Source organism: Mustela putorius, unplaced genomic scaffold (genome assembly GCF_011764305.1).
Source record: "Mustela putorius furo isolate JIRA1106 unplaced genomic scaffold, ASM1176430v1.1 tig00000765_pilon_pilon_pilon, whole genome shotgun sequence".
Classification (NCBI taxonomy): Eukaryota; Metazoa; Chordata; class Mammalia; order Carnivora; family Mustelidae; genus Mustela; species Mustela putorius.
The window spans coordinates 2243571-2259116 of NW_025421470.1; the positions used below are offsets into that span (position 1 = coordinate 2243571).

At 59.5% G+C, this 15546-nt stretch overlaps 1 protein-coding gene across 1 annotated transcript in view; it reads right to left on the reverse strand.

Moving 5' to 3' along the window:
• The window catches only part of AGPAT3 (1-acylglycerol-3-phosphate O-acyltransferase 3), an 81780-nt gene extending 72522 nt beyond the window's left edge, over nt 1–9258 (reverse strand). Inside the window, exon 1 of the mRNA XM_045084369.1 lies at nt 9102–9258. The gene's annotated coding sequence lies outside the window, so the exon portion shown is untranslated. The remainder of the gene's footprint in view (nt 1–9101) is intronic.
• Nucleotides 9259–15546: the final 6288 nt, after the last annotated feature.

Below are 15546 nucleotides of genomic sequence, written 5' to 3' on the forward strand. Positions count from 1 at the left end.
CCTCTCCAGGGAGATTTGCAGGAACCCACAGACGCAGCCCCCCAGAACTATCCAAATGTGCACGCGAGACGGCAGAGAAGCGGTGGGACTCAACCCTCCGGAAACGCAGACTTCGGTGTCATCGCTACTGTTGGTTGGTGCTGTTCGTGGCCGTGTGCGGAGTGTTCGGCAGTAACAGAGAACACTGAAGTCCACGCAAGCAACAGATACTGAGCGAGAAAGCGGCAGATTTGGAAGGAACCAGAGAATGTTCTTTTTTTTTTTTTTTTTTTAAAGATTTTATTTATTTGACAGAGAGAGATCACAAGTAGGCAGAGAGGCAGGCAGAGAGAGAGAGAGAGGAGGAAGCAGGCTCCCTGCTAAGCAGAGAGCCCGATGTGGGACTCGATCCCAGGACCCTGAGATCATGACCTGAGCCGAAGGCAGCGGCTTAACCCACTGAGCCACCCAGGCGCCCCCAGAGAATGTTCTTTTTTAAAGATTTACTTATTGGAGCGAGAGAGAGTGTGTGCACACGTCACATTAGTGGGGGGAGGCAGGGGAGGGCGGAGGGAGAAAGACGATCCCCACAGACTCCGCACCCGGCACAGAGCCAGATGGGGGGCTCGATCTCACGACCCCAAGATCACGACTTGAGCCGAAACCAGGAGTCGGGTGCCTGACCGACCAAATCACCCGGATGCCCCGAAGAGAATGACAAGTTCCAGGAGCTGGTGCCGCAGCAGACGAGGCGGGGACAAAGGCAGAGCTGGGGCCTGAAGAAACCGCCCAGGAGGCAGCACAAAATGACAGAGAGAAGCAGCTCGGAAGGGGCTGGAGGCTGGGGGGTCGCCGAGCAGCACTCGACGAACCAACAGCTGGAATTTCTCCCAAATTCTGGAAGGACACAACCCTTTATGTCCAGGAAGCAGGATGAGTGAGAAGAAAGCCCCTGCGGGATGGATGGCAGGGGCTGGAGGGAGGGAGCGCGGAGCGGCTGGGGAGAACCGGACACGGGCACGGGAGCCGGCGGGCGGGACGGCCAGCTCCCCGGGGCGGCCACTGCGTCAGCCAGGGCACGGCGACGCGACACCATCCAAGTGTCAGAAACGGCCGGGCACTCAGCACCACACACGCCGCGGCCTCTGCCCACAGCAGCCAGAGCCAAGGTCAGTAACACAAAGGTGACCTGAAATCGCCGCGCGCACAAGCGAAAGCCCTTCTGCTTCACTCGTGGGTGTCATTCCCAGGTCACAGGAGAACCAGGACCCTGGAAAGTGCTCAGACTGCGCGGGGACAGGACCGCAGCCCAAACACACGGCACGCGGCACAGCAGAGCAGGGACAGGGGGAGCCTGAAGTCTGAGGACAGAAATCAAGAAGCTATGCTCGGAGAAGGAATAAAGAATTGTGAAAAGTAATAACGAGACAACTCAGTAACCTGGAAAGAGACACTGGATGATCCCCAAGGAGCGCGTCAGACGGGAAGGCACAGCACCGGGGAGCAGAGCCGCCAGACCTGGGCTCCTCACCAACCGCAGGACAGGACCAGAGAGAAACCTGGGCTACGAGCAGGCAAGAAAACAGAAAAGCGAAAGTAGCTTTAAAAATGAAAGGGAACTTCACGTCCCATAGAGATCTGAAAACCGAGAAAATACCAGGACCTTTGCACCAAGAAGCGGAGAACATGAATGAAACAAACCACGTTCAGACGGGATTGGAAACTGACGGATCCGGGGCTCGTGAAGACACAGAACCAGGACGTCACCACAGGTCCACACAGACGCCCTGCCGGGACCAGAAGCGACATAAAACACACACGATCTCGGTCTCACGGAAGCTCCACCACGCAGCACGGAGAGAGGCCACACCACCCGACTCACATCAGGAGTCGGGCATCGTCCAGACGCCAGAGCTCGCGGGGACAGGGTGTGATCAAGGCCGATTATGAGCCGAAGCCACCTCGGACACAGGAGCAGACAATCCCCCACGAATCAGCACAAACCGACCCAACGCAGTAACTTAGCAAGAAATACCAGAGCCCGGCCACGCTGGGATACCGCCAGGGAGGCAGGGAAGGACCCGCGCACGTCACCGAGTTAACAGACAAATGGAAAAACCGTGCGTGATCGATACATGCGGAAAAAAGGGCTTCGTAAAACATTTTCAGCAAAATAGTCTTAGAAAAAAGACAACTGGGGCACCTGGGTGGCTCAGTGGGTTAAGCCTCTGCCTTCGGTTCAGGTCATGATCCCAGGGTCCTGGGATCGGGCCCCACGTTGGACTCTCTGCTCAGCAGGGAGCCTGCTTCCCCCTCTCTCTGCCTGCCTCTCTGCCTACTGGTGATCTCTGTCAAATTAATTAATAAATTAAAAAGAAAGAAAATCGTAAACGTCTACGAATAAATGACAGGAACTGGAGACTGGTAAGGAGCCAGCGACCACAGCGATACCCAAAACCAAATACATTTCTCCTCAACGCTGAGAAGGAGTTAAAAAATAAATTTTCAGTAAAAAATAAAGCTTAAAAACATCACTTAGAAAAGCAACATTAGTCGTTAAGGCAGGCTGAGGGCCATGGGGGAGCCGGCCGGGAGGCCAGGGGTGGCCAGGGGTGCCAGAGCCGCAGGCCAGAGCCCCAGCAGGAAGACCAGCCCCTGACGCGGGAAAGTCATCCCGGCTCCTCTCCAGGGCCCGTGCCCTTCCCATCAAAATCCCAGCAGCTTCCCGCAGGCCTCAGAGGCCGGCTTTAAGCCCTAACCCGGAGCCACGAGCCGCAGGGATGGCCAGCTGCTCCCGGGGCCCCGCGGGGCGGCCAAGCAGACGCAGCGGCCAGAGGACGGAGGACCCGACAGAAGGCGCCCGGACAGGCGGCCGCAGTGCCGCCAGGAGGGCCGGGAAGGAGGGCCGCGCTGAGGGCGGTGTGGACAAGCGGGGCTCCCGCGGCGCAGAAGAGCACCGCGCTCCCCGCTTCTCACACAGAGTCAGCTCCGGGGGAGGCAGGGCACACCTCAGGCTTCCACAAGAGAGTGCGGGAGCTCGCAGGAGTGCCGCAGGGTGGGGAAGGAGAAAGCCCCCCCACCCCCCCACCCCACCCCCTCCCCCCCGCCCCGCAAATGGAACGGTGGGCGGAGCCCCAGGAGAGCCCCTTTCTAGTCATCCGTAAGGGAGAAGCCCGAGGCACGTGAGCCCACGAGAAAACAGGAGGTGCAGGACCCCAGGTAAGGCACAGGTAAGGTCTGCAGGGAAGGACCTCAGAGGGGAACGCGGGGGGTCTGCGCAGGGAGGGGCTCAGCGGCATCTAGCAGGGAATGCAAACAAGGTCACGACCAGACAGGACATGGTGCATCCGTCCGTCTGCCAGAGCTCAGGACAGCATCAAGGGCTCGAGAGCAGGAGGGTCCCCGTCCCGCGGCTGGTGGTTGCGCAGCGTGGGGCATGCATGGGGGAAACAGCCAGGGCCGCGGGGAGGGCTCCGGTGCCAGAGCCTCGCCTCCTGGTGGCTGCACTGTAGCCGGAGGGGGGTCGGCGGACACGGGTCGGGGTCAAGAGTGCCATCTGGCCTCGGGGCACATTCTGTAAACATCTTTCGCCGACCGTCTCCGCACAGACTTGAGGAGGGCCCCCCACACGCGGTGTAGACGCTCGGAGTGCCTGTCTTTCCCGGACACGGACTCTGGGTGCCGTCCTCTCCCATCCGTGGGCCGTCAGAGAACCCCCACCCTGTTTCCAGCAGCCGCGCCTGAGATGGACGATATCTGGGGTTTTCACCGGCACGTGAAGCCTTGCATTTCCGTCACCCAGCGCTTTTGCTTCTCGTGCATTTTGTCCTCGATTCATGAGCTCAGTTACTTTATGTCAAAAATTAAACCAATGTCTTAGACCAGATGTAATAAGAATTGCGGCCTGTGAGCTGAATTCGGGCGGCAACATTTTTTATCCGGCGTGCACTTTGTTAGAAATAAATAACTGCATATAAAACCCCAGATTCCTGCCTCGTCCTAGCAGAGCAAAAATCTGCTTCCGCTAGTCCGGCATCTCCCTGGCCGTGTCGGCTGGGGGTCATGCTGCCGGGGGGGGGTCAATGGCCAGGGGCGAGTGCTCAGTGCTGGGGGTCAGCGCGGGGGGTCCAGCGAGCACGCCCAAGAGAAGAGGCCTCGGCCGTCACTCCTGGCCCGGCCCCTCTGTCTCACACCTGCCTTTCCCCCGGCTCTCCTTGCTGCCTGGCCTGACAGACTCTGTATTCACAACTTTATGAATTTTATTTACCAAAAAAGAAATGTTTGCACCCAAGAACTCCCGCACTATAAGGAAAAGCAGTGAGGGGCACACAGCTGTCAGAGCCCCAGGAAAACGCCACACTCGCCCAGGCTGTCACTACGTTTTTGAACACGTTTCCTTCGACCTGGGTTATAACAGCCCCTTGACTCACACCTGAAAATAGTGACTAACGTGTGCCAATGTACGTGTGCTCGGACCTCCACAACCATCGGAAGGCCCTGGTTCTTTCCTAGCCCCGGACGCTGCGTTGCCGGGTCCCAGCTCACCGCCGGGCCGGCAGAGGAGACCCGCGGTAGCCACGCGGCTTTTTCTAAAACAAAAACAAACACGTCCGCGCCAGGCATTGTCAACACTGGAGGATTGCTCACCGCGTCCGTCCACTTCTGTGGAAGTCACCGAACACTGCCTGAGAGGCAGTCATGGGACCCGGACTCTCGGACCCCCTGGAGGGAGCACCTGCCGGACGGCAGCAATGGGCCCTCCATGGGGGGCTGGGCCTGAGGGACCCCGGGCTCCCGGGTGGGGTCAGTCCCGGCTGGAGGACCCCGGCGAGACTTTCTCAGAGCGGCAGGAGAGGTCCTCCCTTGCCAGGCCTCCGCCATCCGGTCCCCTCTCCCCGCATCAGAGCAGCATGCTGGCCCCAGGGCCCCAGCGCCCCCCAGCGCCCCTCAGTCCCCATAGCCTCGCTCCCAGCCGACCTCCTGCACCTCTCTTCTTGGCACCTGCTTTCTACATCTCCCAAACCAATGCACTCCCCACGTAAGAACGGCCTTCTGGCTCATTTTGGCAAAAACGGCTTCGCCAGGTAGACCAGCTGACGGACCTCACGAACATGGGGGTGACGTCTCTTCTAGGAAAAGGCACGTTCATTCAACAGCTCTTGTCAGACTTGGACAGTGGTCTCCAGTCGAAACCAGTCCATGGGACGCCGGACCAACACCGGTGCGCTCCCCACGCGACCCAGCACAGCCTTCATCTCGCTCCCACCAAGCACACAAGGCAGCGGAGCTCGCACAGATTTGCATGACCTGACCTTCCCTGTGCAACAGCATATCTAGCATGTATCTGTTCCCACCCTCTCAGATGGGGATTTCTGGTCCCCGGTCCACTGAGGGCAGCCTCCCAGAAGTAAGAACGGTTTTAAATGACTACTTACATGACGCCAACCACTTAGTTTCAGAAATGTACATTTTTCACACACTGAGTTTTCTGAGCGTCAAAGTGCTCTGGGTTCCAGAAGCCAGTTGAGCGGCCTCAGCAAGCCCTTCCCCCGCTCAGTGTCTCCATCTGTGTAACGGGGCGAGGCCGCGGTCCTCACAGGGCTTTTCCCAGAAGCAAACAACCTGATCTGCTCGTGAAACCCCTCACAGAGTGGCCATCATTGTAGCTGCTGTCACAGGACCATCTGCAAAGCCTCAGTGAGCAGGCAGGCGACACTTTTAAAGACCGCGTACGATTATAAAGTCTTCAGGTCAGCCAACAACGTGAGGAAGGAAAAGGCTCCAGAGCTGAGCAGACCCAGCAGGCGCCCGCCACCCGGGCACCCAAGTCGCCGCCGAGCACCACGTCCGGCTGAAGGTACTTCCTTGCAGCATGCGGCTTTTTATGACTGGTCGCGGCAGGATTCATTACCATGGTTCGCTATTACTGATCTCACCCCCCACCCACTTTCAGAAAGGAATTGAGAAGGTCCACATTAATAATGCATGGCCTCCCCGAGTCGCCTGGGGACAGGCCTCTTGGCCACTGGCACGCTGCTCCCACCATGCGCCCAGCCTCGGTGCTGAGTCCTACGGAAGAATGCCGCCTGTCACACATCCATCTGCCCACACCAGCAACCAGGACATACTCTACCTGCGACCCCTCCAGCTACGCTGGGGAAGGGACAGCGATCAGACCACAGCGTCCATCCTGCAGAGGAACGGGGGCCGGCCTCCCCCAGCCCCTCCCGCCACCTCCCAACGGTCACACAGATGCCCTCCCAAGATGACCACCTCAGACTTTGCTCCACAAAGATAATCCAAACAGAGCAAATCCTGATAACTAAAAGGAAGGCTGGCCAAGGACGAACCCCTCACATGTTGGCAGTAACCGGCGATTAACGTTAAGATCATTCTGAAGCAGTTTTTAGGAAGGACAGATAAAGTCACAGACATTTTTGCTTTACAACTCAAAACAACTCACTTAGAGCCTCAGACATTCTTGGGTTAACCAAAGTAAAACCCATGAAATTTCTGAGAAATTGCTTTACAAAGTTCAGCCCAACCTTACTGTAACAGCAATTTCTCAGTAAGACAGAGCAACTGAAGTTCTTACCTTCTACAAGTCATTTAAAAGGAAACAGACAGATGTAGCCACTCAGGTTCTTTGCTCTATAAATATTAATCAGCCACAACTTCAACCACTAAACTCTCAGTTCTGACAAGGCTGGAGAGAGAGGAGAGGCCTGGCGGTGGATGCTACAGCTTTTGCCAGACTCTGATGGGGACAGGGGGCCGCCGCTACCGGATGAGGGGCTCCTGGGCTACCCCTTAAGCATGCCCTCGCCCGTCTCCCGAGTAAAGTCAGGCTGGAAGTCAACAGAAGGTGTGCAATTCAAGTTAACCAGACAAGTTAACCAGACCCCTCCCCAGCACCACAAAAAAAAAAAAAAAGAAAAGAAAAGAAAGAAAGAAAAACAAAACAAAAACAATAAATCTGGCTCTTCTCAACACAACTTCTGTGTTTTATTTTCCCTGTTTACGAGGATTGCAGTATCTCCCTCCTCCCTCTGATCTGACCCCAGATGAAAACGTCCGGACTTTGAGCACATGATGGGGTCTCAGAAGATGGGAGCCTCCGGTTCTCAGCCGGAATCTGGCCCACCGCTCTGTGACCTAACCTACAGCAGGCAGCCAGACCTCTGTTCTCCCAGGGCGCTCTTTCCCAAGCTTGCAGCGTGATCAGAGAGAACACAGGCCATGGCTACGCATCAGGGTGAACTCAGTTAACATGGGAAGCAGGAGTAAAAACGGACACACCAGATCACCTTGGTGGATGCACACTTTCTACCTTTCAAAACACAACACCTGCTTTGTCTGTTTCCTGGGCGCTGGCCCCACAGACCTGTGTTTGGGCGGGGGGTGGGAGGGCCGCTCATGCAGGCGCTGAGCCCACCATGCGGGCCAGCCCAGGCCCGAGGGCGCCGGCTGAAGGATCCTTCCTGTGCCTTCCCTGACCATCGTACAGCCCTGTCTCTCCCCCTGCTCTGGCACATGCCTCAGTTTATTGCAAAGTCACAAACCTCTTGGTAGAGATTTCCCAGCTGCCACCCCCCGCCGCGGGCAGCATGAACAGCAAACTCTGGCCGAACATGGCCACTATGCATGCACAGGGCACCAAGGCAGCTACCTTCCAGGGCCAAGAAGAGGTCCTTCCGAAATCCTGACTGTCAACCCCACGTAGCCTCCCTTTCAAACAATGTAATCATGGAGATCCCTCCGGGTGACAGAAGTGGATACAGAAGTGAGCCGTAACAATCTGATTGTAAAACCTTGACTGGGGGGCGTGGTGTCATGATGCTCGAGTGGGGGGAGGGGCAACAGGAAGTGATCAAATTAGCAAATGTTCAGAACCTCACTGAGAACCCCTATGAAGCTTTGCAACAGGGAAACGTGGACCAGTAACCCCTAAAGGAGTCTGGGCCTGCAGGGGGGCAACCCGGAGCATGCGGGAAAGGGACCTTTGGGTGTGGCCCCCACACGGGCACCAGGAGCACCAGCCCAGCAGCGGTGGACTTGGGCTGCCTGAGATGACTGTCACTTCTTCGGGGGCGGCTGCTTCGCATCCCAGACTCTCCGAAGGCCAGCAGTCCTCATTTCTCCTTCTGTTAAGATCATATTTCCTACAAAAAGGAACCTACCTGCTCAAGTGTTCCCTTAGACAAGACTGTTAATATTGTGCTTAAAAAAAAAAAATGCCCAGGAAGCCATTTCTAATAGCATTTTCCCTACTGCACTGAACTTCTCAAAGTTAAAAAAAAAAAAAACCTGCCCAATTTTTCAAGGCAGCTCCGAGTGCTAATAATACCCTCCTTTCCGGGGTCCTGCGCTGGGCCGCGGGGGCGGAGAGCGCTGCGATCACCGACTGACCCCATCCCTCCAAGAGCGGTGGAAATTCACAGTCGGCCTTGGTCCAAACGCCAAAGTCAAATCCGAAAACTCGGCGCCCGCCGCCCCCCACGCGCCCCACCGGCAGCCCCCGCTCCCTCGGACCGGCAAAAAGTGAAACTAAGCCTGGGCCGCGGCCTGAGCGGTCAGGGGCGAAGCGCGGGGTCCCCGGCGCCCCCAGGCCAGGCAGGGGGCCCGTCGCGTCCGCGGGGTGGGGGGTAGTGAGGGGAGCAGAGGGGGCCCCCACAGCAGAGTCCGCGGCGGGAGGGTCGTGCCCTCCCTCGGCCCCCGCCCCGGGCCCCTCCAGGGGCGCCCCCTCCCCCGGCGGCGCCCCCTCCTCCCCGCACCCCAGGCCCCCTCCCCTGGAGGCTGCAGCGGCCTGAGCGGCGCGGGCGAACGGGGAGGTGTCCTGGGCCTCGGCCCGGACCGGGCACCGGGGAGGCTGGGGGGTGCGGGAGGACCCGGGCCCGCGGACCACCCCCAGCGCCCCCCACCCGGGTCCTCCCGCAGGCCCCGCGCCGGGCGGAGCGCAGCCGGCCCACTGCGGCGCGGGGCCAGCGGGGCCCGGGCCGGCCTCGGGTGGGGGCCGACCTCGGGCGGAGGAGCGACCTCGGGCGGCGGGGGGCGGGGGAGGGGGGAAGCGACCTCGGGCGGCAGGAGGGGGGCCCGACCTCGGCGGGGGCCGCGCCGCTCACCTGCAGCCGCCGCCACCTGCTCGTCGCGCGCGCGGCCTCGGCGTCGCCTCCGCGGCCACTCCGGCCGCTGCGCTCCGGCCCTGGGCGCGCCCGGCCCTGCGTCGGGCCTCAGCGAGTGCGGCGCCCGCCGCCCCCGGCCCCCATCCCGCCCCGCCCGGCCCGCCGCCCTCCGCCCTCGGCCGCGCCGCCCCGCCACTTCCTGTGCGCGGCGATCCCACAGTTCCGCCGGCGCGCGGGGAGGGGGGGACACGCGGGGGGGACACGCGGGGACACGCGGGGGGGCGCGCGGGGGGGCGCGGGGCTCGGGGGGACACGCGGGGGGCACTCGGGGGACACGTGGGGGATGGGGGCACGTGGGGGGTGCCCGGGACAACGGGGGTCCTGGCCGGGGGAGGTGGGGACACGTGGGGGCGCCGGTGGAGAAGGGGCCCTGGCAGAGGTCGCGGAACGGACGCGCGTGAATCCGGGGCGGGGACCGGAGCCGCTGGGCCACGTGGGTTGCGGGACCAGCCAGACAGGTCAGGGGGCGGGACTGACGCGGGGAGGGGGTGGGGGACGCGGTCGGTGGGGGGCCGGGGAGACAGCACCGTGGGTCCGGCGACCCTCGGGCCCCCCCATCTCCCCCGCGTCCCCCCACCCCCGCGGGCACTGGCTCGTTTCCGGGCGTGAGCTCCTCCCCTAGTCTGGGTCACAGCTGTGGGGGGGGGTTGCCGCCGCCGCAGGGGGGTGGGTCGCGCGCGTCACCGGCACCGGGGACGTCCCGGGCCCTGAGAGCCGGGCTCTGCCGGAGGATAGATTTCAGACCCACGTGCGGCGCCCTTTGACTTATTTATAGTTGGCACCGGGCTGGCAACGTTGTATCGATTTGACCGTGAAGGAAGCTTCCCGGAACTTGGGGGGGGGGCGGTCGCCTGGAACCCGCCTCGCTGGTGTGCCCGCTCCCGGGTCACTGACCGCTCTCCCCACTTGCCTGAGGAGCGCCTGAGCTGAACGGGGTTGCCTGAGTTCCCCGGGAGCACCAGCTGGTGGCTGGAGCCTGGAAACCACCCCAGGGAGCGCAGCCAGGCCAGGGGACGTCACCAGGGTCCTTTCCCCACCGGTGCTGGCCCCACCCGCTGTCTGCTCAGGTCCTCCGGTCAAGCCAGACCTCCTGAACTCGGACTGGTTTCACTGGAAACGATTTAAAACTGCCGACGCTCTCACAGTCCGCTGCCTCTTATTTTAAACGTCCTCCCATTATTTCAGAAAACACTTGGGCTAAAATAAACTAAAATACACACCCATGCACCTGTTCCGCTCACAACTCCCTTATCCCTGAGAAAGAGGTTGGGGTTTGCAGTGGTGGTGGAAACGCCCCTGGTGAAACCCGGCAGCCCGCGCCGCCTCTCCTGGCAGTCGGTCCTACAGGTAAATTCCCACGGGCGCCTGCGGACCCGCACTGTTCCGACCTACGGCCCATAATTAACAAAACTCTGAAGACAACGCATAGACACCTAGTTCCAGCATATTCGTTTAATAATATTTTCAATTTAGAACATTAAGAAATTAACGTGGTGGGTCTGCACAGGCTGATAGTACCCAATCTCCAAGATCTGTTCAATTAGAACAGACAGCGAGTAAAGCGGCAGGGCTGGGCGGACACAAGGTTCCCCTCCTGTACTGAGAAGCAGCCCGTGCGTCTGTGCGTCCAGAAAACCTCTGGAAGGATAAACGTGAGGTGTTCGTGGCTGTGATGGACTGGGTGGGGGTGGGCAACTTTATGGTTTCTAGGTAGAAACATTTAAATCTATCGGATCCACACATTTTATAAATACTTCTGAAAAAGGAATGAAATGTACCTCTTCCTTTAGACACTTGACGGCCACTTAATAGTAACGTTGAACCTTTAGATCAGCTCAAAATACCGTATTTGTCTCAGCGGAGTGAAGCATCATCAATGTAATCTAATCTATACTCAGATGGAATCTGTGATCATTCCCATCTAAGCCGGCAGGAATTTGCGTCTGGAAAAGCTCAGCGGAGCCCAGGAGCACAGCAAACATTTAAACAGAACTTGGAAGTTAGCCAGCCAGCCCTTAGCTCCGTACTGGGCCCTGGGCAGAGCCCGTGCTCCGGTGGCTGGGATACGTGGTCCGCGCTAAGATGTCCCGAGTTGATGACCCGTGCGTGTCATTTCACCTGCTTCTCCAAACGCCAGCATCTGCTTCCCATTGGAGAGACTGAGTCTCGGGTCTCAGCTGTCTGCAGCAGAGCGGCAGCCTGGCCCCGACCTTGACTCCACCGCAGTGTGGGCTTCCACGTGGCCCCCAGAACGACGGTTTCTGTGTTGGGAGAAGGACGCGGGGCCCAGCCGCCTAAGTTAAACTGAGGAAAGGACTTACCCAGAGCGTTAGCGGGCACACACAGGGCCAGAGGGCCTTCCTGCGTGACTAAGGAGAGGGCAGTGCTGTCTGAGCGCCCTCCGCAGAGCGAGGTAGGTGCTGGGAGAGAGCTCCCCATTCCGTATTCGCTCTCCATCTCCGAACCAACACGCTTGGCCCCATTTCACAGGTAAGTAAACTGCCCCCAGGAGGCGGTCCTGAGATCAAAGGGCAGAGGCTGCCTGGAACCAGTCTTTCCAGTTTGGAGATTCTCCGTAGGTCAAGCCCTGCCCAAGGTGTGCTCAGTGCTCAAGGGCACGGAGGGGCAGTGTGGGCTCCAGATGGCTCCCGGCTGAGGAGGGCTTCCCGGGGCAGTCGTGTTGTTGTCACTCCCCAGGGAACTGAGAGCCAAGGCGGGAGCTCAGCCTGTGACCTTGGTCAAGGACATGACCCATTTGGGTCTTCATTCCCTTTCCTATAAAGCAAGGAGGCTCCCACCCCAGACTTCTCTGATCCCCAGGAGAGTGCCAGGAGAGCCGTGGCTCGGGGGCTAACTCAGGCATTTCCAAAAGTCTAAAGTTTATATTTATCAAAAATGTAAACACTTACCAAAAGTAAAGATATTGACTTTCCTAGAAATTATCTCCAGCACACTAGCCCTAGCCTCGAACGGATAGATTGTCTTAAATTAATACATAACAGGAAAACAAGGGTTACACATGCAAGTTTTACAGAGACAAATTATTGTCATTGTTGTTGATTTAAGTGAGCTCCACACTGGGCATGGACCCCAACACAGGGCTTGAACTCACAACCCAAGATCCAGACCTGAACTGAGATCAGGAAGTCAGACGCTTAACTGGCAGAGCCACCCAGGAGCTCTGCAGGAGACAAATTATTTTAAAAATGGGCTTCTCAGGGTGCCTGGGTGGCTCAGTGGATTAAGCCTCTGCCTTCAGCTCAGGTCATGATCTCAGGGTCCTGGGATCGAGCCCTGCATTGGGTTCTCTGCTCATTGGGGAGCCTGCTTCCCCCTCTCTCTCTGCCTGCCTCTCTGCCTGCTTGTGATCTCTGCCTATCAAATAAATAAATAAAATCTTTTTTAAAAAATGGGCTTCTCCAGAGGCAAGCACCGTAAAAGGGAATTTCCATGGCAGAGAGGCTGGGAACCCCAGTGTGCACTATGACCCCCTCCCCAAAGTGGCTGTCATGACTGTTGAGAAACAGCGTGCAGCCCGGAGGTCCAGAGTCACACGAGACGTCTAGTGTCAGTGCAGAATGTTAGGTGGAGGCCCGCCCCGGGTGGGGGCAGTCTGGCCGGAGCAGCCTGGAGGTCAGAGTCAAGGTCACAGGAGTTGGGAAAGCCAGTGCCTTGCGAGGACAGACCTCGGGCAAACATGTCGCCCATGGGGAGGCCTTTGGTGCAGTGATAAAGCCCCAGGTTTGAATCCGGGCTCATCGTAGCTATGAAGGTGGGTGTCCCACTCCACCACGTGGGGATAAAAGTGACCGAGCTGTGCACATCAAGGACCTGTGACCTGAGGGCGGGGCCTGTTCTGATGAGAGCTGCCCAGCGGGGGCCACGGACTGTCCACAGCATCGCTTAGTGAGTCTAGATAGTCGCGGCGCAGAGAGGGAGGGCAGCTGGGCCAGAGGCGGGCAGGGAGCAAAGGCAGCCCAGCGCGTGGGAGCGGGTAGGGTCCCGCCGGAGGGGGTGGGGTACCCCAGTGCGTCCGCCAGGGCCTGGTGCCTCCAACGGGCGCTCTGGGCTCTGAGGCTTGGGCAGCTGCGTGGAGGTCTGAGACTGGCTGCCCAGTCCTGGCCCTCTTTATCTTCTGCAGGCATCACCACGCTCCGCGAGTCCCGTGCGCCCTAGACGGGGAGGCCCACCTGCTGACACAGACGAGCACCTACAGGAGGCCTCCCCGCCCCTCAGAAATGCTGCCGACCAGGGCACGCCCCGCCCCAGAGGCTGCGGCCACTCTGCAGGCAAGGAGGGGGCGTGCTCTTGTGCACGTGCAGATCCTGCCCCGAAGGCCCCCAGGTCTCTAAGGTGGTAAGGCAGCCCAGGCTCCTGCCCTCGGCTCACTCTGTCCACAGGGTGGGTGGGCACGAAACACACATAAGTGTGATCTCGCCCAAAGAAAGCTCTCCCTCCCACCCGTACCGCGACTCACAAAAACTCCTTTTCTGCTTTACATCGAATCAGCTTCCAGATTGTTCTCTGGCATTCGGGGAAAAAAAAAAAAAAAAAAAAGTACATGCTATTTACCGGTTGAAACACAGCATTTCTGGTGCCAATGGGGGAGCCTGGACCAGCTCACAGACTGACCGCACCTCCTGATTCCTGCGGACTGCGCCGTGGGCCCCAGGAAACACTTCCAGAATAAGCCGGCCAGTGTGTCAGCACGGAAGGAACAGAACCTCCAGCGGTCGTCTCCTGCCTTAGGCACGGGCACAGAGGATGACACGGTGTGATGGGGAGAAAATGCTCTAGAAACCCACACACTCGGAATAACAGAGGAAGGGCTGTTTCTGGAAGAAGGGGCCCCGGGGCAGTTCCCCCAGACCGCACTTTGCTGGCCCCGGGAGGGACTGGCCTGCACGGCGGCGGGGGCATTAAGCACAAGCGCACGGGGGACAGAGGGACGTGACAGGGTTGGCTGTGAATGCGAACACTGCAGTCGGAAGCGAGTGTGCGCACTGCCGTGTCCTCGGGGCCGGGCCGAGCTTAGGGGTGGAAGCCGGGCTGGCAGGTGCCCCCTGCCCTGTGCAACGGAATGACTTTGAGCGTCTGGACCCAGAACTGGTGGGAGCGGTCGTCCCTGACACAGGGACCCTTGGACTTGCGGTCACCGGGCTGGTTCAGTGGTGGACGGGGGCAGGGCTCTGGCCTGGCTCAGCCGATCATCTCCCTGTTCTGAGCCTCTGCTCCCCGTGCGGTCCTGGGGGCGTGATGTGCCCCCCACCTGCCACACAAGGCCTGCGGGAGGACCAGCTGAAGGCGCGTGGGGAAAGCCACGCTGGAGGTTTCTCTGACGTCCCTCCCGGGGGCCCTCCCCGCCTGCTGCCTCCCAGTGTCCCCGCAGCATCCCTCAGTGTCCTCGTGGCCCCTGTCGCTGTCTGACCTCACCAGCTTGTTTCCACCCTGGAACGGCCCAGGGCCTGGGCCTGGGTGCTTTGTGAGAACAGTGTCCCACCCAGCCCCGCGGCCCCCGGCCCCTGGACACCGTTGGCAGGAACGGCCAGACCCGCTTTCACACCCAGAGACTCAGCTGCCCCCAGGTCATCCCTGCCTAGAGATGCTGGAGGGTCCCCAGGGACAAGCCGTCTCCTCGACGCCCACAGGGAAGGAGTCTGAGGGGCCGCACGGGCACAGCCCCAAAGGGCGCCCAGCTCAAATCACAGTCCCCTCCCATCGGGAGGCTAGGAGTCCAAGGTCACCGGGTGGGCAGCACCGGCTCCTGCCAAGGCCTCTTTTCCAGACGTGCAGATGCCGCCTCCTCCCGCGTCCTCACACGGCCGTCCCCCGGGTGTGTGTCTGTCCTGTCTCCTCTTCTTTTTAAGATTTTATTTATTTATTTGACAGACAGAGACCACAAGCAGGCAGAGAGGCAGGCAGAGAGAGGGGGAAGCAGGCTCCCCGCAGAGCAGGGAGCCCAGTTTGGGGCTCGACCCCAGGACCCCAAGACCATGACCCGAGCCGAAGGCAGCGGCTTCACCCGCTGAGCCCCCCGGGCGCCCCCATCTCCTCTCCTTACAAGGACACCAGTTCGGCTACCTTGGGCCACCTAGTGACCTCCTGAAAGACCCCTCCCCAAATACAGGACATTTAACACATGTCGATTACAAACCTTAACATGAATTTGGGGGTGACAGTCCCCAAACACTCAGCCCATACATACATAGTCTCTCTCCTTACGTTTATTTTTTGCAATAAACGTGTGTTACTTACATGACGCTGGAAAGCGTTCTGAAGTGCTGTGAGTCTTACCCATTCAAGGGTGCCCGGCAGGAGAGCTGTGAGCGTAGTTGGGGACAGTGCAGCGGGCTGTCACAGGCTCTCACGGGCTCTCAGGGATCTC